Genomic DNA, 27978 nt, shown 5'->3' with positions numbered 1-27978 from the left:
GAAAAAAAAATAAAATGTCCGTTTCAAACAGAGCATCCTAATATATATTCTGTACAATTATGAAAATAATAATGAATGAGTACGCTATTGTAGAAAAAAAAATGAATATAATTGCGATAATAAAATAAAAATAGGATAATTAAAATAAAATCATATGAAATAAAGAAGAAACATATAAAGCAGAAAAGGTCAACGGGTTACATTAATACCGTCGGTTGGTTGAAAGTAAAAGAGTGTGGTAAAGGAATAATTTATAGGAAATGGGTTGTTCGACGCTACTACATAGTAATTTAATTAAAATAAATGTTCTTGCATTCGGCGAATCCAAATGGAGAAACGAAAACTGCCTGGACCACACGAATAAAATGCAAATTCAGACCCTCTAGCAAATGATCATAAGGGGTAGGTAGACTTTATTCAAGGGTTTCGGGGAGATGAGAAACGTGGACAAAAGTTGTGTGTAAAGTATGGAAAAAAAATAATGAATCTATATATACCAGGAATTAGTCGAGCGTTTTAAGTTGATAAGGAAATCATTCTTTGATATTTATTAGTTTTCTCCATGGCCGAATAGATTTTTTGAGTAAAGGAAACTAGAGGAAACTGTTCAGCCAATAATCTTGTTCCGTCAAAATTACACGATAACTTATTTGAAAAAAGAAAATGGAGAAATTATATCATCTGCATTAAAACTTCGAGTTTTAATACTTGTTTTGCCAGTCTAAATAAGCCAATTTCAGAGCAATGTGACTAGCGATCAGATATGCTTTGAGCTTAAAAAACTCTTAGGCCGACAGAAAATACATTCCACTGAAAAAAAAATTTTTATTCGACAATATCTCTGGAATGAATCAACCGATTTAAACGTTCTTTTCGAAAATCGATAGAGCTTTTTGAGATTTATATTTGATTAAACTTTGAAACAAATCGGTCGAACGAATTTCGAGTTCTGCAACAGAAACCAAAAAAAACATTTTTTTTTTTATTTTAATTTTTTGTATAAATCGTAAACTACTTGACCGATCGACTTCAAAATCTTATCAGTCCTAGTGAACCCTTGCGATTGCCATAAAATACATTCAAATCGGTTAATTCTCACGCACAGGCGCATCTATTTGAAAGTGGTCGGAATAGCTTCCTCGGACCTCAAAAGATCTGATAAAAACTTCATTTCCGAAAATTGGACCGAAACCCATAACTCACTTTTTTTCGAAATTTTTTAATTTTCATAGTGGGAAGTTGAAAAAAATTGATACATATTTGAGTAAAAGTTGTGAATTAAAAGTATGAGAAAATAAAGACATCTGATGATATAACATATATCAGCAATAATGAAAAAAACTGTAGATTGAATTCACCTCTAAGTAATCGATCGATGCAGAAAATTTAATTATGAAATGTTTAATAGTTTTTACGCGAAGTTTATGTTACAAAAGCTACTTTGCCCGATAAATATGAGATACTTAACTTGGTTCTTAAAAATTATTTTATGTATTAAGCCATCCTGTCGTCATAAAAGAAGAAATTTTATCAAAGTATATTCCTTTCTAATATTTTTTTTTTTTTTTCCAAGTGCAAGCCATTTTAATTGTAATAAAATAACTGAAGCTCATACTTCAAGTGAAATATCAGTCATAAATAATAAAAGTTTGCTTGGGCATTCTCTTAAAACCGGAAGATAGGTGTCGCGATCTTGTTGGCTGCGAAGAATGGCGTCGCTTTTGTGGGGGTTGAATTAGCGGCGACATGGCAAAGGTAAGGGGTGAAAGAGGAGGGGTTTTGAGAGATCGCAGTGGATGTTGAGTGTTAGAGAGGACGTACGGGGATTTAAAAGTGTCACAAGGGGTCGGAGAATATACTCTTCGGCTAGTAATAGTAGTAGAGATAGATACGACTACTATGTAACGGGGAATAGAGTATTTTATGTTCAAAGAGAGTAGTAACGGAAAGGGGGTATGAAGACAAAGACACTCTATTGTCGTCAACTACCGCTATTACCCAACACCATCGGAACTTGCATCCGTTGCTATAACGCGGGAAACTTTGAATCATTTTTATTGCACTATCTTCACGAGGAATTATCTTTGTTAATGTCGAAAAAATATGTATTTTATTTATTTATACACAATAAGTTGCGGGTGTAGGCCCATGAAGAGAGCAATGCTGTTTTTATAGTTTTGCTAAATATTTGTTTCTGCTTCTCCTCTAATATTAACTGATTATTCATGTTGTGATACCGATCAGCAAAAAAAAAAAAAACGCGAGTAAAACGTAAGAAAAAAAAATCGGTCTGTCGGTTGACCCTGCGGGCCAGCCCCAAAACTTCCCGCATATTTCGAGCTCCTTGAGCTCGAAAAATTGTTGTAGATACATTTTCGAGCTCGAAAATACTTTTGTATCCTTTTGTTTTCGAGAAAAAAACGTTTTTTCAGGATTTTTTCTCAAACAATATCTTCCGAACAAATAAACCGATTAAGACGGTTAAGGTGGCAATCGACGCATTTTATTGAGTTTAACAACTGATCAGATTTTGAAATTGATTTGTTGAATCATTTTTGAAAAATTTCGAGAATACTAAAAAATTTTTTTGTTAATTCTTTCGTCAACGGTTTCTCTTGAACGAATTAACCGATTTTGATATTAAAGATGAAAAATAGTATATTTTACACCTCGGGTAGGAAAGTAAGAAATGTCTCAGATCTCATGTAATTGTTGGCCGAGGCGAAGCCGATCGAGTTGTTACTGAATAAAATAGTGATCGTAACAGATGTAATTATTTATAACTACTGATTCAGTTTTTAATGCGGCGAAAAGTCAACATTTATTGATTAATACATATTAAAAAATGCAAAATTCATATCATGATCATGTATTAAGCCGTTGATGAAAATAAAATCAACATATACAAGTTCTTCGATCAAATACGTTCTCCATTCTGTGACCAAGTTGTATTTCTTCAGGCTCTACATATTCACTGCATTCTTTTGATACATCGATTTGTTGATTTAAATTCTTCAATCCATCAAATGGGTTGTGAAAGTCAAATTTATTTAATAAGTCTTCTATTTCAATATCATCAAGTTATTGCCTGTTAAATTATAATAATTTTCCATTAAAAATGATTATAAACATTTATCTGAAAACAATAATGATATTTATTTATAAACTAAAATTTAAATCAACTGCATACACAAAAACATTTCAGAATTATTTTACTCATATTCAATTGATACAAATAAATAAGTTTCATTATAGTATATAAATTATGAATTAACTTTTGTTTGTTAAAATATTTTAAACTTACCGTAATAATAGTGTAATATAAATAATAATCTTTGATTGTAACTTGCAAACAACCTCTGTCTAACGAACAATCTCCCAAGTATAAATGGCACTCTTTACTGCCGTGAAGTTAAATTCACTGATTAGTCAGTAAATTGATTCAAAGCTACTGATCTTTCAGTAAATTTTGTAACTACTGGAAAAATCAGTAAGATTTTTACTGATTCAGTTTAAGAGAGTAAATAGTGTTAATTTTTTTTTTTAAATCAATTATGATGGGAATTTATGGGGGCGTGAGAATTAAAAATTTTCGCCCACAGATTTGTAATTTGAAATGAATATAACATACCAGAAAATAAATGTTGCAAATTTCTTATAATCAATCGACTTTAGTATGGCTTTGTTGGGTCCTGAGAACTGGAAATTTTTACGTTTTCTAGCCAAGAGAGCTACAGACTTGAAATTTAAAATTAAAACTACGTAAGATGCCAGAATATAAATGCTGTAAATTTTTTTATTTTAAATGACGCTGATGAAGCTATGCGTGCGATTCAATGTGCGGCTTTTTCCGCGGGATAGCAAACTCCCATGACTTTATTATGGCTTTAGTGAGTGTATCGACATACCTTTCTATGTCCTTGACCGTTTCCAGCGCTAGGCCTTCAAGATTCACTCTTGCGAGCTCCGGTAGTTTCTCATGGAACTTCTCTCAATCGGCCAACGCAAGGTTGAATCGCATGGGGTCAGCCCCATCGAGACCCTCCCGATTTTTTGGAATTTCAAGGCTGATATCGATCACATTGTGGACAGTACTTTGCTCCTACTCGCGTTTGATGAACCAGTTTAAAATTACCGTGCAAGATTTGAGGTGACAAGTGTGACATTTGTATATGATTCCCCTGCTATCGAACAATAAGTCGGGCCCTCCCTTTTGAAGTTTAAAATTCCAACCCTTAATCATCTCTAAAGTTTTACAATTTCTCTTTCTTCTCATTTGCTTCTGTACCCCATCTTATAGACTTCGCATTTGCGTCCATTTAGAAAAAAATCCTTTTTGCCCTTATTGCTTGAACCACTTTTTCTAGTTGCGCGATGTAAATTGCAATCTTGTCACGACACTGGAAGTATACGCAAATTGCTCAGCTGAGAAATTTGAATCATCTTGAATTTTGGATTTTTTAAGCAAATGGCGGCAAACGGCCTTTCTTCAGTTGTGGCAGCAATTTGGACACCCCTGCCAAAACCAGGTATTTTAAAACATTTGTCACTCGATGCTGCGTATAGCTCTTGCAAAAGAAGGACATCAATACGTTCCTCTTCCCACAAAGCACTTGTCTTCAGTGTTCCCACCTTATTGTATCTATATATATTTGGCGACGCTACGTTAGGTTTAGGTTGGAATAATCACTGCCTAAGTCGCCAACTACCAAAGAGTGAAACGTTGTGAGTGATAATGAGAAGAGGAGAGGTGGAAAAAGGTATTGGTGGGGTGAAAGACACTATCAGTCTCATCGAAAAATGTCACTGGAACTTTTTGTAGATAATTTTATTACTTAAAAATTTTAACAAATGAAGTTTTTCAATATTCCGCATTGTTCACAAGTTATTTGCATTTCAATGTCAAGCTCTAAAAATCAATCTGAAACCTATTTTTTTTAATTTACGGGGCCTACTTTGCCCCGAAATATTTCAAGGCATCCAAAATTTTAGGAGCCCATTTTGCCCCCAAATATTTGAAGGCATTCGAAATTTTCAGGGGCCCATTTTGCCCTCGTCCTCCATATAAAATAACAATTAATTGAGAATCTGGCGCAAAAAAATTTTTTTCAGTGATCTTATGGGAAAAAATCTGTCTATCGGTTGACCCTGCGGGCCAGCCCTAAAACTTCCCGCTGTTTTCGAGCTCTTTGAGTCCGAAAACATTGCTGCGAATACATTTTCAAGCTCTTCGAGCTCGAAAATACTATTGTATGCCATTGTTTTCGGAAAAAACCGTTTTTTAGCATTTCTTTCTCCCATGATATCTTACGAATGAATTAACCGATTGAGATGCTTAAAGCGGCAATCGACGCGTTTTATTGAGTTCTAGAGCTGATCGAATTTTGGAATTGATCGAATGAGTCGCTTCGAAGATAATCGAAGAAAACCGTATTACACCATTTCTTTCTCGATGGATTTCTCTCAAACGAATAAACCGATTGAGATGGTTGAGGCGGCAATCGACGCGTTTTATTGATATCTTGTGCTTATTAGATTTTGGAATTGATCGATAAAGCCATTTTTGAAAAAAACTGAAAAAAAAATTTTTTTTTTTTGTTTTTTTTCCGTATCTTAGAGGTCAGTTCATTAAAAAGATATTAAGAGCTTACACACACACACACACACACACACACACACACACACACACACACACACACACACACACACGGACATCCTTCTGAAAATAGTCAGAATAGTTTCCTAGGACCTCAAAACGTCGACATCTGATAAAAACTCGATTTTCGAAAATCGGGGTGAAACCAATAACTTCCCGAGTTTTTGAAAATTAATAATTTTCTTAGCGGGGAGTTAAAAAACATTTTTTTTATTCATAAACTCGTAACTACAAAAAAGTTACCGGGATATTTGAGACGGAAACGCGTATCTATACAAACTTCTAAATAAAATGAGAATATCGATGCGGCCAGAAATAATATTTGAAATAATCGCCTCCGCTAATGGCTTCTCTAGTAGAAGGGTTTTGCATAGAGATGTTACAACAAATTTAGAGTTTCCCGATAACACGTTTCCGGTCTTCTATATTTCATCATCTGTCATATGATGTCGTAGCGCAGAAGAAATTATAAAAAACAATCTAGTCTTCTGACTCTTAAAAAGGATACTGATAGTTTTAAGTGCTGTTGAGCAAAACAATCTAGTCTTCTGATTCTTAAGAAGTGTCACGTAGCGATTCAAACGTGAATCGCTGCGCGCGCTTTTCCATCTCGCCGTGAATTTGACAACACCTCCTAGCTCAAATCAAGCGTGTTTTTTTTCTCAAAATCTACTCCTTTAAGAGTTATTCGAGTTTATAGCTCAACATGCAATTTATGTAACCTTTTTTTCTTAATTTTTCTTAAATATTTCATAATTATTATTGAAAAAAAAAAAAAAAATGTCTTAAAATATTAAATTATTAAGTCCAAAGTCGTTGACAATGTAGATCTTTATTGTTCTACTATGAGGAATAAATGACTTTTCAACTTGAAAAATCTGAAATTAATTCTCTCTTTGAAGTTTAAAAAAAATTCGAATTGTATGTACATAATTTTTCGGAAAACGACCAACTATGTGTTGGTAGGAAATGTAGTGCACTTGTTTACCGGTCAAATACAGATGTGCCGCATTATCAACTTACTTTTTTGGTTTACTCTTTAGGTTTCCCTATATTTAGAAGAAACTCTAGAAGAAAAAATGTTTAAACTTTAAAGAGAGAATTAATTTCAGATTTTTTAAGTTGAAAAGTCATTTATTCCTCATAGTAGAACAATAAAGATCTACTTTGTCAACGACGTTAAATTTAATAATTTAATATTTTAAGACAAATTTTTTTTTAATAATAATTATGAAATATTTAAGAAAAATTACGAAAAAAATTTTAAATTAATTACATGCTGAACTTTAAACTCGAATAACTCTTAAAGGAGTAGACTTAGAGATAAGTGAATATGAGAATCCATTAAATTGAAAAGTGAATATGGGAATCCACTGATTTCATCGATGAAAAAAAATATATTGCGAAAATAAATATAAGACACTTGTATTTAGATCCGAAATGTGAAGATTGTATTAGAATCATTACTTAGAGGAAGTATACATGATTTTGATTGATGGAAAAATCTCGGTGACTGCTGGGCTCGAACCTGCATTCTTCCGATTCAAAATCTTTGATGCTCTCCACTGCGCTGACCTACGCATGTGATCGCGTGAGTTTAAATAGTATATTCGTTATGATTCCAAACAATAATTGATGAAGAAATAAAAAATCCGTGATGTTATGATTGACGTACACTTCAAATAAATATATTATTGTCCTGTACTTCTATTTTCTTTTATTTTGAAAGTTTTTTATTAAAATTTTTAAAAATAGCACCATAATTATTAATTATATTTATATCTAATAAAATATTTAATTATTTGCTAGTTAAAGTTACTAGTGAATTAGTGAAATTCACAAATTAAGAAGTGTATAACAGCTTCACTTGTGGAAATTATGAAAATGTCGCTAGATCATTAGTGAAAATCATTAATTTTCTAGCGAAAATAATAAATCTAAATTCATTAGTGAAAATTCACTAATTTGTTGTTGAAATACACTGATTATGAAGTGAACACTGCTTTACTAACGCACTTAATGAAATTTTCATTAATTCATGTTTAGAGAGTGTATTCGCCAGAGTAATAATTTTTGGTTTTTTTTTCTTAATTTGAAAAATAATGATTCCAACGATTTATTGCTATTATTATGATATTTATTAGCGCAATTATAAGGTCATATTACAAAATCCATAGAGTGCCATTTAGTCATAGTAAAATTTTAGTTATTATTCAATCGATTTTTATTAATCTTTCTCTTTTAGTATTTCATCGTGGGTCAGGCAAATTCCTTTCCCCCAGCGGTTATTACATTCATAACCCGGGCATTCGCAAGAAAAGCCTTCAGAAGGATGACACTAAAAACAAATAAACATAAACATTTTATAAATATTACCGCTTGTCACTAACACATTGCTTAACTTTTTCAGAAAGCTGTTTATTTAGAATTAATAATAATCACTTACCCAAACGCCGCGACATTCATTGGCTCCATAAGCATAGAAACTACATAAAGCGAATATTGCCAATAATAAAATTATTTTTGACATTTTAGTTTTTTGTCTCTGACAAATATAAATAATATATAGATTAAATTTTTGAAAACGCTAATCTATCAAGTCTACATAAAAAATTAATTATTAAAAAAAAAAAAAAAAAAATGTCAAGCTGTAGGATGTCAACATAAATTTCTCATTTTATTATAGAAAGAAATTCTAAAGTAATATTTAAATTTAGATAATAATCCGTCAGGTGTAATTATGATTTTATGAAAAGTATATTGGTCCATATATTTTCATAATCACATAAAAACAATAGAATGAAAAAAAAAAAAAAAAAAAAATTTTGATTAGTATATGAGTAAAAGTATGTGATAAGTGCGATAATATATTTTACAAAATCGAGTTATAAACCGTCTTTCAAAAATTATTATACAAAGAATTCGTAAAAATCTTCTTTTCAATATTTTGTCAAATTTTATGTTAAGTACCAAGACTCACACAATCAAAAATACATACTTTTAGACGCATATAACTATAAACTATAAAATTATTCGATAAGTGCGCAAAAATTTATCTTTTCGATTCTTGGTCAAATATTAATTTATATTTTAGATTATTTTCCGATCGAAATTTTTCAATTGGATTCAGTCAAAAGTACTGAATTGAATCCCACTGCAAATTTTCAATCGTTTTTAATCAGTTTTTTTGATCCACACTATCAAAGTCTCGGCAAAAAATATATTGCAAGTGGCACATTATTATAAAAAATTGACCAAAATATTCATCTGATTTGAAAATCAATTATATATTTACCAAATTATTGATGGTTTAACTTTTTTTTATAAAAACTTTCAAATTTAAGATAAATTGGCTTAGTTTTAAATACAGATTGGAGTACTTATACGTTGGTAGTTTGAAAAACTAACCATGAATTATGATAAATCGCGATTGTTGTAATGCCTTTATTGGGAAATATTACGCTGTTATTGCTTAATTGTTGTCTCAATATTATGCTAGATAACTAAAAAAAAACATAATATCTGCATGCGATGAACCCTGACAAACATTGATCTTTTGCATAATGTCAGCTTAAATCATATTATTCTTGTGGATAACTTAGTCAGTATAATTATCGGCGAAAAATATATATTTAATCTGTAGAAAAATACGCCATAAATATTAAACGGAAAGAAAATCTGGAAAACGGTAGACTCTTCAGGATAGCTTTAAAACTTACGGTTGTCTTCACTTTTTTGCTCTTTGAGTTGGGAAAAAATTATGTCTTACCTTGCAGTAAGGCAAAAAAATCAACAATAATTTCGAAAAACGAAGAACTTTTAAATTTTTACTTACGATAATTTTTTATGAAACTCATAGTTTCGGGAACGAATAAATATAATTAATTTAAATGCAAAGTAAACAGAGTTTTGAATTGGATCATAATGTTGAAATATTAAATATCTGATGAAAATTCGGAAAACAGTAATTTTTTTCAATATGTTGAAAAAATTTCGTCAATCAAAAAATCGATTGCAATACACTGTACAAAAAAATTCCTGACATCAAACCAGATTTGTTTGGCTCAAGTACTTCATGCGTCTGGATACAACCAAGCGCGTCAAGCGATTAAGTCTACCGCCCTCTACGTTTTACAGTATATTTTGCTCCAACTGGAAGTTTCTTGAGGGAAGGTACCGAGTCGTTTGAACTAACTCTATGGTATTTGATATAACTCAATACCTTTTTTCAGTTAAAAAAAAATAGAAATTAGTTGGTCATTTTTGCGGTTGATGCAATAATGATTTTTATTTCATACAAATAAGTTAAAAATTTCACTCATGGTAAATTGTAAGGTGATTGAAAGTATGAGTTTTCGGTTAAGTTAAAATTTTATTAAAGCAAATGAATTTTAGTGTTGGAAGTAATATTTTTATAGGTTTTTTAAAACTGTCCGTGCAATTGATTCAATGAAAAATCAAATTATTTCAAATTGCTGTATTGCATTGATTAAAAAAAAAAAAAACAGTAATTTGAATCAAGTAAATATTGCCTTTCGTTATTTTATCAATAATTAGTTCAAAAAAAAATTTTTTTCTTTTTTATTTTTAATTTTTTAATTTCATTATTATTATTCAGGCTCAACGCAAAAATTTTCTTGGGAAAGCTAACTGTACAATACTTGAATGATGGTAGGGTAGACTCTATATTGTACCGTATAAATGGATATAGGTAAAGTAAACGAACGCTCAGGAATGATCTCATAGCATAACTGGTAAAGCTCTCACAGGATCCTGAATCGGTCTGGGTTCGAATCCTGACATGAGCAAAACATTTATTTTTCTCAAATTTTTCATAAACCATTAAATGAGAAAGTAATTATTCTTCTGCCACGCAAAAAAGTACTTGGTTTGAGATGTTGGTATAAGGCACCCGCAGGTAATAAGGGCTAAGTGACAGAAATGATATTTAAAATAACCGCCTCCGCTAAAAGCTATAGAAGAAGAGTCTTGCATACATAGAAAGAAAATGATGGGAATGGTTCTTATAATTTTGTGGAATTTCATCCTATACCAGTATAGGAATGACGACCATAAATTATGGGAGCAGTTCCTATAATTATAGGAATGTTACCCATAATTATAAAAATAGTTCCTATAATTATAGGAATGTTACCCATAATTATAGGAATAGTTCCTATAATTATCGGAATGATACCCATACCATTATGGGAATGGTTCCTATAATTATAGGAATGGTTCCTATAATTTAAGGGATTACTTCTTATGATATTATGAGAATCATTCCCATAATATATAGGAACGATTCCTATAAATTATAGGAACCATCCCAATACCATTATGGGAACCATTCCCATAATGCATAGGAATACTTCCTATAATTTTCTTTCCGTGTAGAGAAGCTACGACAAGTTTATTGAGTCCCGATATCACGTTCCCTGTCTTCTATATTTCGTCATCCGTCATATGCTGTCATAGCGCAGAAGAAATCTTAAAAAACAATCTGGTCTTCTGACTCTTAAAAAGAATACTGATAGTTTTAAGTGTTGTTGAGCAAAACAATCTAGTCTTCTGATTCTTAAAAAGTATTGTTGCTAAACTTAAGTGATGATTCATTTCTTATACCAATTTTGTTAGGTATAGTTAAACTATTCCAGTTTGTTTACCCCGTAGGCCTTATTACTCTTCCGTAGTAGAATGAGGCCTATGCGTATAGTTTTTGTGAAAGTATAATTTCTTGTTTGTTCATGGTAAAAATTACCATTACTCATTATATTTTATGGCTATTGTATTGAAGTAAAAATTAATGATACATTTCGACAATTAAATGCAATATTTTCGATCCTATTCAAAATCTCTTTTAGCTAGGCCTGATTACCCGCCGGTATCTTATATCGGGACAATTTACTGTACTCACCAACTGAGACAGTAAAGCATCTTGTTTTGATAGTCTTTTTACATGGTTAGAAACAAAATAAACTCGATTTTAAATAAATATTCTTAAATTAAGATTATTTAACATAAATTAAAATTTGACTGTGCGAAAGGTAATCTTAATTTGTTTTCCGTTCGAGAAATATTGTTTACGAAACAGTTGCTTAATGTAATTGACCAAATGTTTCTTAAATTATTCTTAATTTTCGATTGTCACAGTCTCTGGTAATTACCGCATACACTGTAAAAAATAATTCGAAAATTACAATACAAAAGGAATTGAATTTTCATAACTACACTGTGAAAAATTCCCATTAAATTTTACTATGGGTGCATTGTAACCCCGGACTATAAGAAAACTGGTACAAAATTTACAAGTGTCCCATAGTAAAGGTATGCGCATAGGTCCCAATCGTGTTGTCTGCGCATACCGTTTACTATGAGACACTTGGAAATTTTGTACCCGTTTTCTTATGGTCCGGTGTTACAATGCACCCATAGTAAAATTTGTTGGAAATTTTTCACAGTGTAGATATTTGAATTGTATTTACAATAAATAAAGCTTCAAATTTAATGTACGTAATTTAATAATCAAACTGGTATTTAAAATTAAGAAAAAGAATATGAATTTTTATAAACGTACTTAAAATTTATACTTTTTTTTTAAATTTTCAAAGCAAGTATTGAAAATTCTAAGACACATTGAATTTTAATAATTCCATTTGAAATTTCATAATACTTATTCGAAAATTAAAATGCTTGTATATGAAATTTCTGCGCGTGACGTGCTGCGCGTTCAGTAATTAAGGATTGTGTATCAATACTAAGTAGTTAAATACATAATATATTTGAGTAATGTGAGCGGTGTACATCAGACTTTATTGTTGTTAAGTTTTTATTTCCTCGATAACATAAAGTAAATAAAACTTGTGACTAAACTGAACATCATTGACAGTATACAGTATTAAATGTAATATTGCACAATGCTAATAAACATAATATAGTTGTATAGTGATTTAAATATTAAAATGTGATTTAACTTTAAAATATTTATTTAACTTCTACTTTTTTAAACGTTTAAGAAAGAAAAATATAACTACCCGCTATATTATATTATATTATTACAATAGTTAATAAAAAAAAAAAAAAATTATACTGTTGTTTATAAGGAATTGATGACAGTTTACAGAATTTTGAAGTTTTATCAATAAACATTTTGTTACTTTACATACTTAATAGTCTTTAATTTCCATGTAACCATACACTGTTAAAATAAGTGTTTGAATTCTTAAAACATTGTATATAACGCAATAAACACATACAATTGTGTTTGAAATTTCTTTGTATCGATCGTATAGAATTTAAAATACACGCTTTTGAATTTTCAAATAAACAGTTCAGATTTTCAAATACATCTATTTGAAAATTCAAAAGAAAGTGTTTGAAAATTAAAGACAAAGTATTTGAATATTGAAAAAATTGTATTTCAAAAGTCAAAGCGAAGTAATTGAAAATCCAAAGTGTTGATTTGAAAATTCAAAAACATGTAATTTAAATTATATTTGAAATTAGTAATGAAATTTCAAGCACAAATGTATGTGTTTATTGCGTTATATGCAATGTTTTGAAAATTCAAACAATTTTTTTTACAGTGTACTTTGTTGCAATCGATTTGTTGATTTACAAAATTTCATCACCAATACGTTAAAGAAATTACTGTTTTGCTAATTTTCATTAGATATTTAATATTTCAACGTTATAATCCAAGTCCAAACTCTTTTACTTTCCATTTAAATTACTTATACTTACATTTAGTTGTTCTCGAAACTATACGTTTCATTAAAAATAATCGTAAATGAAAATTTAAGAGTTACTTGTTTTTCTAAATTATTTTTGATTTTTTCTAATTGTCTTAATGCAAGGTAAAACATAATTTTTGCCGAGCTCAAAGAGCAAAAAAGTGTATGGACAATAATGTTTTCGAGTAGCTACAGCTCGAAAATAGGGAGAAGTTTTGAGGCTAGCCTGCGGTGTCTACCGTTTTCCAGATTATTTTTCCGTGCTATATACTTGGCGTAGTTTTCTACAGATTAACCCTAGACTGGTCAACAAACGCGACCCAACAACTTTGGTTAAGTGATGAGGAAATCGCTGCAATGCTTTTGAGAATGTGACGTTGCCTGATCGCTCTGCCTGTTAACTGTTGGTGTATTATATCCGGCAGGAATATTGTAAAATATTCGAACATGAAAAAAAATTTCATTTATATAGTGGATCCTTTCCGAATAGAATTCGAAAAAAAAATTTTTTTTTTTTATAAATTATTGCTATAATTTATAGTTTATGGTCACGGACTACTTTAGGATCTAATTAAGATACGAATTTGATTTAAATTTGTATCTACGCAGAAAGCAATATTGAGTATTTTATGTGAGTGATAACTGATGTCGATCGCGATTCTTCTGAATTATAAACTTTTTTAGTTTTCACGCAAGTATTTATGACGGTCGTAGGCTTAAAAACCTTCTGTAACTGATACATAGCCCATCGGCGTAGTCATTAAAATATACCTGAGAAACTATTTCGTTGTATTGTTCAGTATTGGAATTAATGGTCAGAAAATTTAGCAAATAGTTTGAGAATTTTTTGAAATAAAATATTGTTATAATATGATTAAAAATTATTTTATATTTTTTATAGAACAATGCAGTTTGGATATTTTAAAATGTTCTACCCATTTATTAAATTATAGATTTCGACAATTCAAAATGATTTATTGAGTAAGAAAAAAAAAAATTTTTTCTGTACTCATTATGAATAAAAAAGTTTTAGTGTGATAATATAATGTGTTCTTTAGACTGTGTCAGAAAAAAAATTTATTTTTTATTTTAATTAAATACATCTCAAAAGTTACTTTAATAAAAAAAAAAAATTCTCCTAAAATTTCAGCTCTATATCTCGAAAAATGAACTGGCGCACGGGAAGGTCCCCTTTCTCATTTAAAATACATTAAAAAAAATTTATTTTTTCTATTTTGTAAGTAACTATGTCAAAAAAAACATATTTCCGATTTTTAAATTAAGCAGTCTTGTAGGAAATTAAATTCTCTATAAAGACTATCTCTTGTGTCACACACTGAAAATTAATAGAAAAAAAAGTTATGAAGGTCGGAACTTCGGGGAAAAAAGTCGAATTTTCGAGGATGGGAAAAGGAAAATTTTTTTCATTCCTTTTTTAATTCTACAAAATTATATTGTAATTGAAATTGAAAATTAATGCTTCTGGTATTTAGTTGTTTAGGTTTATAGTTCTTCAAAATAATATCAGACTACAAAATTTTTTCTAAATAATTAAATTTTTCTCAACTTTAGAGCTCAGCTCTAACTTTCTTTCTATGAGCTCTAGTAAAAAGGATTCAAAGTACCATTTTTATAGATAATGAAATTCTCTATAAAAACTTTAATGGCGAAATATTAAAAGAACAATCCTGCCAATTAACAAATAAACAAAAATTTTTTCATCCTAAAAAATTCGATTTTTTCTCTCTGTGTTTCATCTCCCACAATTTTTTTTCTATCAACTTCAAGCGTATAGCACGTGACCTTTTTTGGAGAGAATTTAATTTCCTACAGATTGCTGATTTCAAAAATCGAAAAAAACTTTTTTGAAATAGCTCTCTACAAAATAGGAAAAACAAATTTTTTTCAATGTAATATTTTAAATAGGAAAGGGGACCCGCCCCCCGTGCGCCAGCTCAATTTTTGAGATATCGAATTGAAATTTTAAGAAAACTTTCTTTTATAATAATAACTTTTGAGATGTATTAATTAATATAAAAAATAAATTTTTTGTTCTAACACAAAACAACAACAAGTAAAACAAAACTTTTTTTAATATAAGTAAAATTTACGTTAGTTTTGTATTTAAAATTTTGCTCTCAATACATTTAAAAAATATATTTGTATTGATAATGGTTTTATGATAAAAGTAAAATTTAAGGTGATTATAATAAATCTAAAAAATTTATTTAATTAAATATATAATATATTAAAACACCGAGTTCATGAAAAATTTTATAAATCGATAAAGCTTAAAAAAATATATTATAGAGCACATAAAAATAAAAATTAGAAATTTTTAAACAAGTTATTTATTAGAAACTTTAATTTATGAAATTTGTATTTTTGGTATAGACGCGTATGGTAAACAAACAAAAAAATGTAAAAGCTCTGAGTCTCGCAGGTATAGAAACCAAACTTTTATGGCTTGGACGCTTTTAACAAAAATGATGACAATATATCATTATGGTAAGCTCCACGGGTTAACTGCGGTCATAAACACCTGCGTGAAAACTAAAAAAGCTTATAGTTCAGAAGAATCGCGATCGACATCAGTTATCACACATAAAATACTCAATATTGCTTTCTGCGTAGATACAAATTTGAATCAAATTCGTATCTTAATTAGATCTTAAAGTAGTCCGTGACCATAAACTATAAATTATAGCAATAATTTATAAAAAAAAAAAAAAAATTTTTTCTCGAATTCTATTCGGAAAGGATCCACTTTACATAAAAAAAATCAGCGTAGCAGCAGAACAATTATTTATCAAGTTATAAACAATGAAAGTTGGTGCTTGAATTTATACCCCTCAAAAACCACGTTTTTCAACCTTCAATTGTTCATATCTCGGGTAAAAAATTTTTTAGGCTTATGAAATTTCGGATAGGAGTAGAAGAGATTTCAATCTATCCATCTATATGTTTCACGTTCTATTGCGATTTTTTTAAATACAAGGTATTCATGTTTTAAGTTTAGGGTCAATACTTTATGACCAGATAGTAAGTCCCTGGCCGTGACATCAGAGTCTCCAAGGATGGGTGGGAAAAAAATTAGTTGGGGGTATCTTCGGAAAATTTGAACATCTGATTGGCAAGCGGAAAACAGATAGAAAGTGGCAAATAGGCGAAGGAAGAATGGTAGAACAAACGAGAGAAAATAAGAAAAAGACCAATAGAAAATAGAAAAGGATAGAACTCTCGAAGCGCTGTAAGACGATAGAATAATACAAGAAACACATGGGCTTGAGAAAAGAATGGGAAAGTATTTGGAACTGAAGGAGTAATAAGGTAATTTAGTTCAGCTGGCGAGATAATCGCAAAAAATGAATATTTTTGGAAAAAACTTAGGACTGATCTCTTAAGAATAAGTGATTAATTGTCGGTTTATTTAAGTTTTTTTGGTTACTATCCGTATTTCGACTTATAGCTATTGGAATTTTATTTTAAATGTATAAAAGCAACTGTTGAACTTATGACAAATTGTTATTTAAAAGTACAAATATTTAAGAAAGGTTTGTGGAGAAAGAAATTTAAAAACATTTTGGAAATTCCCAAAGACTTAAATAACACAAAAAAATACATATAATAAAATATGATGAAAAAATTTCATTGATAATAGCGTGAGCAAACATTACTTTATTTTGAAATAATCTATATTTGACTGAATATTGTTTTAACAGATCTTTTTATTTTTTTGGGTAATTGATAATTCCGATAACCTCAAAATCTAAAATTTAAAAGAAACAGTTTTTCAAAGCTGCTATGTTTTATTGGTTCTCTAGTCAAAGTGGTCGGTCACTTGACAGAATCTCGATATTATACGGGTCAGTTTCTGGTTTAAGTTCAGTCAAACTAGCCAGTATCTGGACAGAAACTCGATTTCAGTTCTACTAGAGAATCGGTAATAATTATTTAAATGAATAACAAAAATATCGTTAGTGTCAATCAATGTTTATAGCATTAGTCGACTTTCTTAGAATAAATTCGAATTCACCCTTTACTCTTCTTTCATCTGACCTTTTCGTAACGGATGATTTTTAACCTAAAATATCTTTAACTTTTTTATCATCCACGATAACCGCTTTTATCCACTAAATTTTCAAATTAAAGAAGTTATTCCATTTGGGCACCTAAAAGAGTGTAAACGTTCTTTCATTCGTATTATCTTGAAAACGAGCGCGCTTCGGGTAGGCGAGGGTATGGGGAAAAGCGTAGAAGACGTCGAGGTTAGCCATTAGATGACAGAAAGGGTAAATTTAAAGTAATTCTTTACTTTTTACCCTTTATCTTTGTTTTTGAAAATCAAATTACGAGCAAAATTTTAATACGAACAAAATAATATAAATGAGTCTTCACAAAATTGATACTCTTTAGATGGACTATATTTTCTATATTTCAAATTATTCAATACTTGATAATTGAAGTCAAAAAGAAAAAAAAAATTGTTAATTAAAAAAAAATTAAAATAATAATTTGCTATATCAGTCGTTTTGCTAAAAAAAAAAAAAAAAAAAAAAAAAATGAATAAATACGTAAATACTGAATTTTTTTTTCCAATCCCTGTATCAAATTTCATAAATTTCTATAAAATTTTTAAAATAATAAATTCATTTACGATATAAAATTTTATGGAATATTATAAATTTCTTTTCGTCAAAGATAGTATAATTAACATACTTAATAATTAATTATAGAAACACTAAAATTACTTTAAACTTAATAACATATAAATCACGTATGATATTTAAGTACGTCACAGAGTAAATAGATAAGGGCATACGTTGGTTTAGAAGGTTCATTTGTGAATGCAAGGTCAAACTAGTAATCAGTGTAGTAGTTAAACAAATATTTATTTTAAAAATTTATCAAGTATTTTTACAAGCATGAAGACTATTTTCATCGTGTGTTTTATTTTTGCAAGTTTGATTTTACAAGTAAGTTATTATTAAAATACACGATTAATTATATTAATAATTACTGAATATAGAGTACAATATAGAGTTTCTTAATTTTTAAATGGACAATTATTAAATAATTAAAAACATATAAAATAGATTCTATAAAAATTATTATTAAATGAAAAATAAAGACCAATTAAAAAAAAAATGTAAAATTAAGTTCAATTACTGAGCATTCAAATAATTAGATTTTAAAAGACAATACAGAAATGTTATTCTAAAATTCACACTTTTCTCGTAGAATATCTTTAATTAGTCAAACATTTAGTAATTAGCTGTAATAAAATTGTTAATTATTTGGATATTTTGAAATTAGCAAAATAATATTTTTTAAAATTCGAATATTGGAAAAATATTTAAAAAACATTGTCAATTACTCAAACATTTACAGAAAAAATTAATTATTTTGAAACATTATTTGTCTATTATTTTTACTATTTTTATCGACAATTTGCGAAATGTTTAATATTTTTTTGAAACTTTTATTTCATTTCAACAAGAGATTGATTATTTTTGCTATTAAGGAATTTAACTGAACAATATAAATATATTTCTGAGTGTAGTTTCAATTTGCGTTTAAATTTTTAGTTAAAAAATAAAAAATATTAATTAAAGAAATTTATCATAATTAAACGACTTGAAAAAATAACTTTTAGTCAGCGCATTTTGTTTGTTCCGAATCTAGCATAACTTGTTTTTTTAGCCAAAATTTTTTCTTCAATTTTCCTAACATTGTAATATCCAGGAATATTGTTTTTGATAACTATAAAATATCCATATAATTAATAAAATTTGTTTCCTAATTACTATCGAAATTTTTAGGAATTTATTCCGTCCGCTCATTATGAGTTCGACGACTCATATTTATATTGAGGACATTCCCCCTCCATGACTATGGAAATAATCACGTACACACTTTCATGCTTGTAAAATAGGGGAAGTGTGAGTTATGGCATTCGACTGCTGAGCAGAAGTGGGGGTATAGGAATTCTTAGAATTATATTTCCCTACAGCCTTTTAGGCGAGTTCGTAACGTAACTCGAGTGCATTAATCACAAAATCTCAATAAATTATCAAATATTTTAATTAACTATCAGTATTTTTAAATCACCTAATGTAATTGTCCAGGTACTTGCTGCACCATTTAGTTTTTCATCATTTGTCAAGGACATGAAAGAAAAATTTTCACCCATCGTTGATCCATTGGATATTATGGACCATCAAGCAAGTGTTGTTGATAGTGCTGTAGGTTTTGTATCCGACCTCGCTAATGAGGCACAGTATGTTGATTTTTATTGAATGGAGGCAGTAAAAGATATATTAATAACATAATCAAATTTAACTTCCAATACAAGCTGTATCAGCTGTTTTCAAAATTTTTATTCCATGATCAATCGATTATCCCAGAAAAATGAAATACTTAAAAATTCTAATAGATAGTACGAAAATCAAATATTTTTCTTGTTCAGTAGTTTCATAAAAATCTAATTATTATCCAAAGTAATATTGTTATGCAAAAAATTATTCATGATATGTAATATTTAAGACTAAATTATTAAACAGGAATCTGTAAAAATATCAATTATTAGTTATTTAATTTATTTTTTGTAAAATGACTATTGTAATAAATTATTATATTAATTTTTTTTATATGAAATAGTGTTTCTTTATTTATGAATATTAATGTTATTATTCAATCGAAATAATTGACGTGGGAATTTAGCTAAGATTGCCATGTGGTTTCCCGTATGGCGTTTTTTCATGGATTTCTTCATGGTTTCCTATAGGAATCCTTCATAGATTCTTACTCTAATTTCTACGTAATTCCCCATGCAGGAGCTGCCAGAGTTGAACGACGGGGCCCTACTTGGTCCAGCACTGGGGAACCTAGCTTTGGTTCACTTATATTGGCCCATGCTTGGCTCGAGATTGGGTACTCACTCCTGGCCATCCTAATCTTTACCCGAATCTGGGCCAGGACTAGGTACCCTAGCCTTGGCCGTCCAATGGCAACCCAGATTTAGACCAAGGTAGGATTACCCAAGTTTGCTATACCTATGGTTTAATAAGTAGATCACATTCAAGTATCAGTTCAACATTAGTAGGTTCATTCAGTAACTAATGTTCAGACCCAGCAATCAGAAGGATGGCAATTTGCGCCCAGAGCCCATTAGAAATTTCACCGTTTTTTTTATATCATTTACCTCCCTTAGATAGTATAAACGTCAATGATCATGAACTCTACGAGGTTAATAATAATAAAATTTTTTTTTAATTAAATTTATTTATTTCCTCGATACATGGGTCAAGTTTGGCAACGAAGCCTGGACCAGAACTGGCAACGAAGCCTGGACCAGGACTGGCAACGAAGCATGGGCCAGGTCTAGCAACCAGGACTGGTACTGTGTAATCATTCTAGACTTCTACCGAGGCTGGTTTACAAGCTTGGCCCAAGTTCCTATATACTTGGGCCAAGCCTAGGTCCGTTGTACTTTCCGCTCTAGATACCCATGAGAATCTGAATCATCTCAAATCCATATGGAAAAGGAAAGAAAAAACAATTTTATACAATCAGATATAATTATATAGGTTGATATATATTAGGGTAACCCAAAAAAACCGACTATTTTTTTTTTTCGAGTCTCATATGAAAACTTGTTGGCTTACGATGTTTTAAGAAGCCTCTCCAAAAATCAGCTCGATAAAGAATTTTTAAGAGGTCACTCACGAATTTTTAAAATATCAAAAATGATTGAAATTCGGATTTTTTACTACTAATTTTTTTTTTCCCGCGGCAGCAATAGTTTATACTTGTAAAATCATATATATGCGGAAAATTTCAGCCCGAAACTTGAATATTTAAACGGCGCTCAAGAATTTTGAATATTAGCTGATATTATGTAACTAATACTTTAGATTGGTTTTTGTACTTTTTTATAACTCAATTATTGTCATTTCACTAAAATATAACTTTTTCATAACCAAAAAAAAAAACAGAACAGTCTTAAACAATAAAATTTTGTAAGTTTTGAATAAGCGAAAAAACCTAAAAATTAAATTAAAAAATAAAAGAAGTATGTAAATAACTTATTGTTTCTATTTCTCGGGTTATATTTTAATCATTGTGATGTAAATTGATGGTGAAAAAATTGAAAAGCTTTATTATTAATATTCAAGGGTCGCTTGAAATCGTTCAATAGACCGTTATCTTGAGTCGATATTGTAGTTTTCTTAAACTGAGAGTAAATATTCTTCTGGTACGCAAAAAAAGTTCTTGGTTTGAGATGTTGGTATCTATTGTGACAATTTACTATACTCACCAACTAAGACAGAAAAGAATCTTGTTTTCATAGTTTATTTTACTCGGTTAGAAACAAAATACACTTGATTTAAAATAAATATTCTTAAAGCGAGATTATTTAACTTGAATTAGAATTTAATTATTTTTGATACAATATTTTATACTATTAGTCAAAGAAAATGTTCTCGTATTAAAAAAACGCAATTACTCAGCCCAAGAATAAAAAAAATGAAGACAAAAATTATCTTGAGCCGTCAACCTTTTTTTCAGTGCAATTTTTTTTATTTCTTATTAAATTACTAAAATGCATGTTGTAATTATTCTTACTAATATAAAGCTAATTTGAAATCTTATGAACGTTGAGTTATTTTATAACGCTGGCTGATGATGAAGGTAGATGCTTTTACCGTAAAATTAAAATAATAAACGACATCGTTATGAATTCATCTGATTTTCATTTCCATTTCGCAATGATTGCGTATTATCTCGGTAAATTTTATTGAGGGTCGTGTCTATATTTTCTCTTTTCTTCAGATTCCTTAAATCTTTTCGCGTCAATAATTTTTATAAAATACTAGAATATTTGTTAATAATGAAATATATATGAACTAACATATCAAATTATCAGTTTAATTAGTTGATTAATTCTAACCGTAATTTTTTTTCGATACTTCGAAAACTTTTAAACTTAAAAAAGAAAAAGTGCGCAGAAAAAAAAATTTTGGCTCAATTTTAAATCTTAAACTAGGAACAACTTCCTTAAGCCAATACTCATTTTATACTTGGTCCAATAATAGAATTAACTTGTTTCCAAAATTTGCTTTTCTTGTGATGGTAAAAATTTTTCTTTATCTAAGTATAGTGCTTACTTGAACTAAGAAATAAAAATACTTGGGTAAAGTAAACTATACACTTAATTAAAGAACTATGATGTTTTGAAACAATAAACCGTACAAACTTGAACTAAAAATAAAGGTAGTTCGTTTAAAAAATTGAAACTCTTAGTTTGAGTACTACTTTCTCTGACCAATTACATGGAAAATCTCAAATCAAAATCACTAACGTCTTAAGCCAAGAAAGTTTTATCGTGGATTCACTTATAGGTGCTCTCTCCTTCGCACCCTAAGGAATGAATACTACTTACTCTCTCTTTCTCGCACTAGCACAGTAAATAGATACTGAGCTCACATTTTTATTTTAAATAAATTAAAAATTAACTAATTACATTATATTATTATAATAATTTAATTATTTAATGTAATTAAATAATGTCAAATAATTTTTTTTAGCAACCGAATTATTTTTTATTAAAAACTTTTTTAATTTTATATCGAAGTTGTTTATAAATGATTCATATGATTTGCTCAGTATTCTACTCAAAGTACCTAATATTTTTCCAAATTATGTCCCTGGTCGAGAGGTCGTAGGGGAAATTTTCGAAATTTCAGTCTCCCCACTACCGCGTGTTTAGTTTTGTTCTCGTCTACCCGTTATAAGTCTGCTTTATTTTATATGATTTTAAACATTATATTCACATTCTGTTCTATGCGTCACAATCCCAATTTTTTTGGTGCTTATAGTGCTGAAATAAACATTTATTTTTTTACGCTAATAATAATTATAATGCACAAAATTATGTTGACGGTGTCAATTACAGTAATGATAATAATTTTATTGATGAAAATAATACTCAATAAAACTTTTCAGTTGTAAAAGAAGTTTTAAATGTAGTACATGATTATAATTATGAGCGATGAATTATACTACTCTTCATGTTGATTCCATTATTCTCCGCGAAGCAAAGATATTAAATTTTAATCAATAATTTGTTTATTTTTTTCTATTCTTAATTTATAATTTTGACGATTTTAACAGAGGCTCATAATGGACTGTCTAATACGAAACAAAATAGTGATTAAGTGGAAGTTTTTTAGTAACTGTTGATTGAGTAGAAAAGGCTTCTTATGGGTAGGCTTACGACGGATAGTCCACTTTATAAAGATCAACTGAAAGTAGACAAAGTAACGCCATCTCTCAGTTTATACTTATGAAGGCTCTACAAAAACAGACAAAATAGCGCCATCTCTCGATTTAGTTTTACAAGCATTGACTAAAAAGTAAATTTAGTGACGCCATCTTCCGAAAGTTTTAATGAACAAAATTTAAACGAAAGAAGAGAACAATACCATCCTCCAACTTATATGCTGTAAAAATCATTAAGTAATATATAGACAACAAAATTCTATCGCTCTGTAAATAAGAGGACTTACTTTTCTCAATTGCAATATATTTAATAGTGTTAAAAAAAAAATGAACTATTCTTGTTTTTTTGAAGAACAAAAAATCGATAAAGTATCTCCAGAAATAGTCTGTAACAAAAAAATTATAGAAAAAGAAAAAAAGAAAAAAAATCGACAAATTGGGAAGAATAAATCATTTAAAGTTACCCGACTTTGTGAATATTTAAAAAGTAGAATAATCTTTTTTCAACATTAATAATAATAATAATAATAATAACTAATGTATAAATTTTGAAAATTAAAAAAATATCCGAAATTCGAATTTTTTATTTAACTTTTTCTTTCTCGTAGCAACGATATTTTCTATCTGTAAAATCGATATCATGCTGCAAATTTCAACTCAAAATACAGATTTTTAAACTTTGCTCAAAAATTTTGAATATTAGTTCATAATATGTAACTAATCAAACTAATTTTATTATTTCACTAAAATATAACGTTTCATAACCCAAAATATATAAGACAATCTTAAACAATAAAATTGGATAAGATTTGAAAACCAAAAAACCTAAAAATTAAAACAAATGAGAAAAAATATGTAGCTTGCTAACTTTTTCTATGCCTCGTAGGCTATTTTTATTTATTATGACACCAATTGATGGGGAAAAATCGAGGTATTAATATTTACCGAAAAATATTATTATTCAAGGGTTGTTCAAAAACGTCCAAAAGGCAGTACTCGGAAACATTCGAAATTCTTGAGTGACGATTTAATATTTTTAATTTCGGGCTGAAATTTTTAGCATATTCACAATTCTACAAATATCACTGCCACGAGAAAGATAAATATTTAGAAAATGAAAATCCGGATTTCAATCCTTATTGGAATTTTCGAAATTCGTGTGCGAGCCCTAAAAAATTCTTTGTCTATAGGATTTGTGGAGAGGGTTGTTAAAACATACTAAACCAACAAATTTTTATATGAGACTCGAAAAAAAATCGTCGATTTTTTTGGACCGCCCTACGTTACGTTCAGTAATATATATATATATATATATATATATATATATATATATATATATATATATATATATATATATATATATATATATATATATATATTCCTATCTACTCTAAATTTTGCATGGTGGTATTTACTTACGTAAATTCACTTACCTGGGGCTTCACCGCATCTTCATCTCAGGTAATCACGAGTAACTCGATCCATTCTAAAAACCTAATTAAAAACCTCATAATTCATTTATTCTAATAACCACATAATCTTAACAATTACCTATTTTATTATCAGTGGCATTTTTATTTGTTCTTAATCCTATCTTTTAAAGTTTCTAAAAACGTCTTTTAATATCTTATCTCTCTTATGTTTACCATTTTACTATTCTGGATACATTGACTTCATTCTATCGTAGTAACTGTCTCTTTAGCACCCGAATACGAGTATGAACCACTCATCTATTGAATCACCTAACGATCACCCCGAGTAAATAAGAGCAAGGTATTTCCATATCGAGATCAAGTAATAAATCCATAAATTAATATCCATCTCTTAAAGTTCATCATGCCAATTTATAAATTTATTAAAGGGACATTAAATATTAATAACTTACTCGATCACTTGGACGTCCGTCCACTGGTTATACACTTAATGCGCGTTTTTTATTCAATCCTTGTTTATTTTTATTACTTTATTTTTCTCACGCTGCCTCAGATACATGTGATCCCATCTAGTCACCGCTCCCCTGTATCGCCAAACGGGAATTATTCATTTACGGAATCATAGAAGTATATTCCCAGTTAAATAAATCCAGCAGGCTTCAACCTTGAGGTCAAGTAAAAATGATACATGAATATACCATTTTAATTCTGGACATACAATTATTTTCTTATACCCTTCGTCCTTTGCCCTTCTCCCTTTACCCTACACTGAATAATCCATTAAATTTCATGCCTTTCGTCTGTTTCCGCATGATACTGGATGCGCTCAAACTTATTGCCTCCTTATTGACTACCATTCAACTTCTGCAAGACGAAATTTCTTCTGTTCAAATTAAGAGAAGCTTGTCAAGGGCACAATCTTTAAACGCAAAATTTTATTATCGTCTTCACTCTTTTCATAAAGAAGTTGAATAACGACCTCCTACTCGAACGTATTACCCCTCAATTTCTATCTGTATAAACTCAAGATTTTGAGCCTAGAAGAGAGTCTGAACTTGAAATTAATAGAAGCTTGAAGACAGTACAATGTAACAATCAGTTAAAATTAGACATTGTATTGTAAGATGTCAGAATTTGAAGTTGGAAGTCAATCCCATCTGAAATTGAAATTTATAACGATCAGAACAAAGGCGTCATAATTAGGCGCGAATAGATCAACGCGTAAGCCCCGCCGAATCCAACATATTTTTCTCTACTAGCCGGATTCTCCAATCCACAGAACCTATTCGGTCAAAACAACTTTTCCATCTAACTGATTCAGTGTATACCAATTATTTCATAAAATCTAGAATTTAATGTAAATATTAATTATTATTAATTATTCACCTTACAATATTTTATGCTTCATTTATTTACCGCATCGACGAGATCCTTTACCTGAGTAAAGAATTAGTTCCTTGCCTCAAAATAAAACACGCTATGTGTTTCGCGCATATTCAATGTAACAACTACAGCCCAACCTCGTTATAAGACCGACTCGGGATAGTAGGGGAAAAATGCTCGTCATTTGGGTTTTCGCACTATCATACTTGGTAGTTTTGCATCTGAACCTCGCTTAAAGACTATCGATGTTTTTTTTTTGTAAAAAAAAGATTTGTTTTATGTAATTAAATAAAGTTTTGAATAAATTTATTACTAATGTGGGTGCTTGACAAAATTTTCATATATGAAAGGAATGTGTGCAAAACGTAAACAAGATGATTGATGAGAGAAGCGTTTTTGATATTTTTTAACAAATTAACGGGACGAATTTTATGATGTGGAATTTAATAACGAGTTGTATTGTACTACAAAATGCCTAGCGAAGAAATCACTTTTTTAAAGCTCAAGAGACTATAATTGTTTTAACTGAGATAATACTTTCACGATTTTTAGTTGTCATAAGGAAAGGTAAAAAAAAAACACTGAGGCACAACAAGACAGTATTTTTTTGGCAAACGAAATTTTTTTTGTTAAAAAATACTAAGTTATGGTTTGTAGAAAAAAATGAAGCAAGTTGATAAGCCCGAACAGTACGGCCAATTGAAAACTTTCAATAACAAATAAACTTTTTTTGTAACTTCCCGCTTAGAAAATCGATGATTTTCAAAAATTTCGGGAAGTTATTGTTTTTACCCCGATTTTTGAAAATCGAGTTTTCATCAGATGTCGACGTTTTGAGGTCCTAGGAAGCTATTCTGACTATTTTCAGAATGATGTCCGAGTGTCTGTATGTATATATGTGTGTGCGTGCGTGTGTGTGTGTGTGTGTGTGTATGCATGTAAACTCTTTATATCTTTTTAACTAATAAACCGATTTGGATGGTTAAGGGGGCAATCGAAAGAGATTGTTGGCCATCAACTTTCCTGAAAATTTCAGATCATTTGATCAAGTAGACTCGAAAATATTGGCGAATTACGAAAAAAAAATTTTTTTTTTTAGTTTTTTATCGATTTCTCAGGAACGAGTTTAACGATCGACTTCAAAATCTAATCAGCTCTCGGACTAAATAAGACGCGTCGATTTCGCCCTTAGCCATCTCAATCGAATAATTCGTTTTAGAGATATCGTTGGAGAAAGAAATGGTAAAAAACGTTTTTTTTCAAGTATCTTAAAGACGGCTGAATCGATCGCTTTTAAATCTAATCAACTCTAGAATTCAAAAAAGCGCGCTTATTGCCACCTCAAACGTCAAAATCGGTTAATTAGTTCAAAAGATATCAGCGTTGAAAAGTTAAAAAAAATAACATTCTATGTTATTTCTTCCAGATAAATCAAAATATACTGTACTAAAATGTGGCTGAAACAATACAAACTTTTCCTCTTTATGGT

The 27978-nt window shown here is 29.4% G+C and overlaps 1 protein-coding gene and 1 long non-coding RNA gene across 2 annotated transcripts in view; one reads left to right on the top strand and one right to left on the bottom strand.

Annotated features, from left to right (window-relative positions):
- LOC103568995 (nuclear pore complex protein Nup88) overlaps positions 1-27978 on the top strand; it is a 159788-nt gene that overhangs the window by 7164 nt on the left and 124646 nt on the right. The window lies entirely within an intron of this gene.
- On the bottom strand, positions 7786-9051 carry LOC128668773 (uncharacterized). The gene is made up of 3 exons (XR_008404421.1): positions 8952-9051; positions 8103-8201; positions 7786-7994 (listed from the first exon to the last, which is right to left on the bottom strand). It is a non-coding gene; the product is annotated as an uncharacterized LOC128668773 (long non-coding RNA).

The sequence above is a fragment of the Microplitis demolitor genome, chromosome 10 (assembly GCF_026212275.2).
Source record: "Microplitis demolitor isolate Queensland-Clemson2020A chromosome 10, iyMicDemo2.1a, whole genome shotgun sequence".
In the NCBI taxonomy this organism is placed as follows: domain Eukaryota; kingdom Metazoa; phylum Arthropoda; class Insecta; order Hymenoptera; family Braconidae; genus Microplitis; species Microplitis demolitor.
Note: the sequence above shows the minus strand (reverse complement) of the source record. Positions and strands in the feature narration are given on the sequence as shown.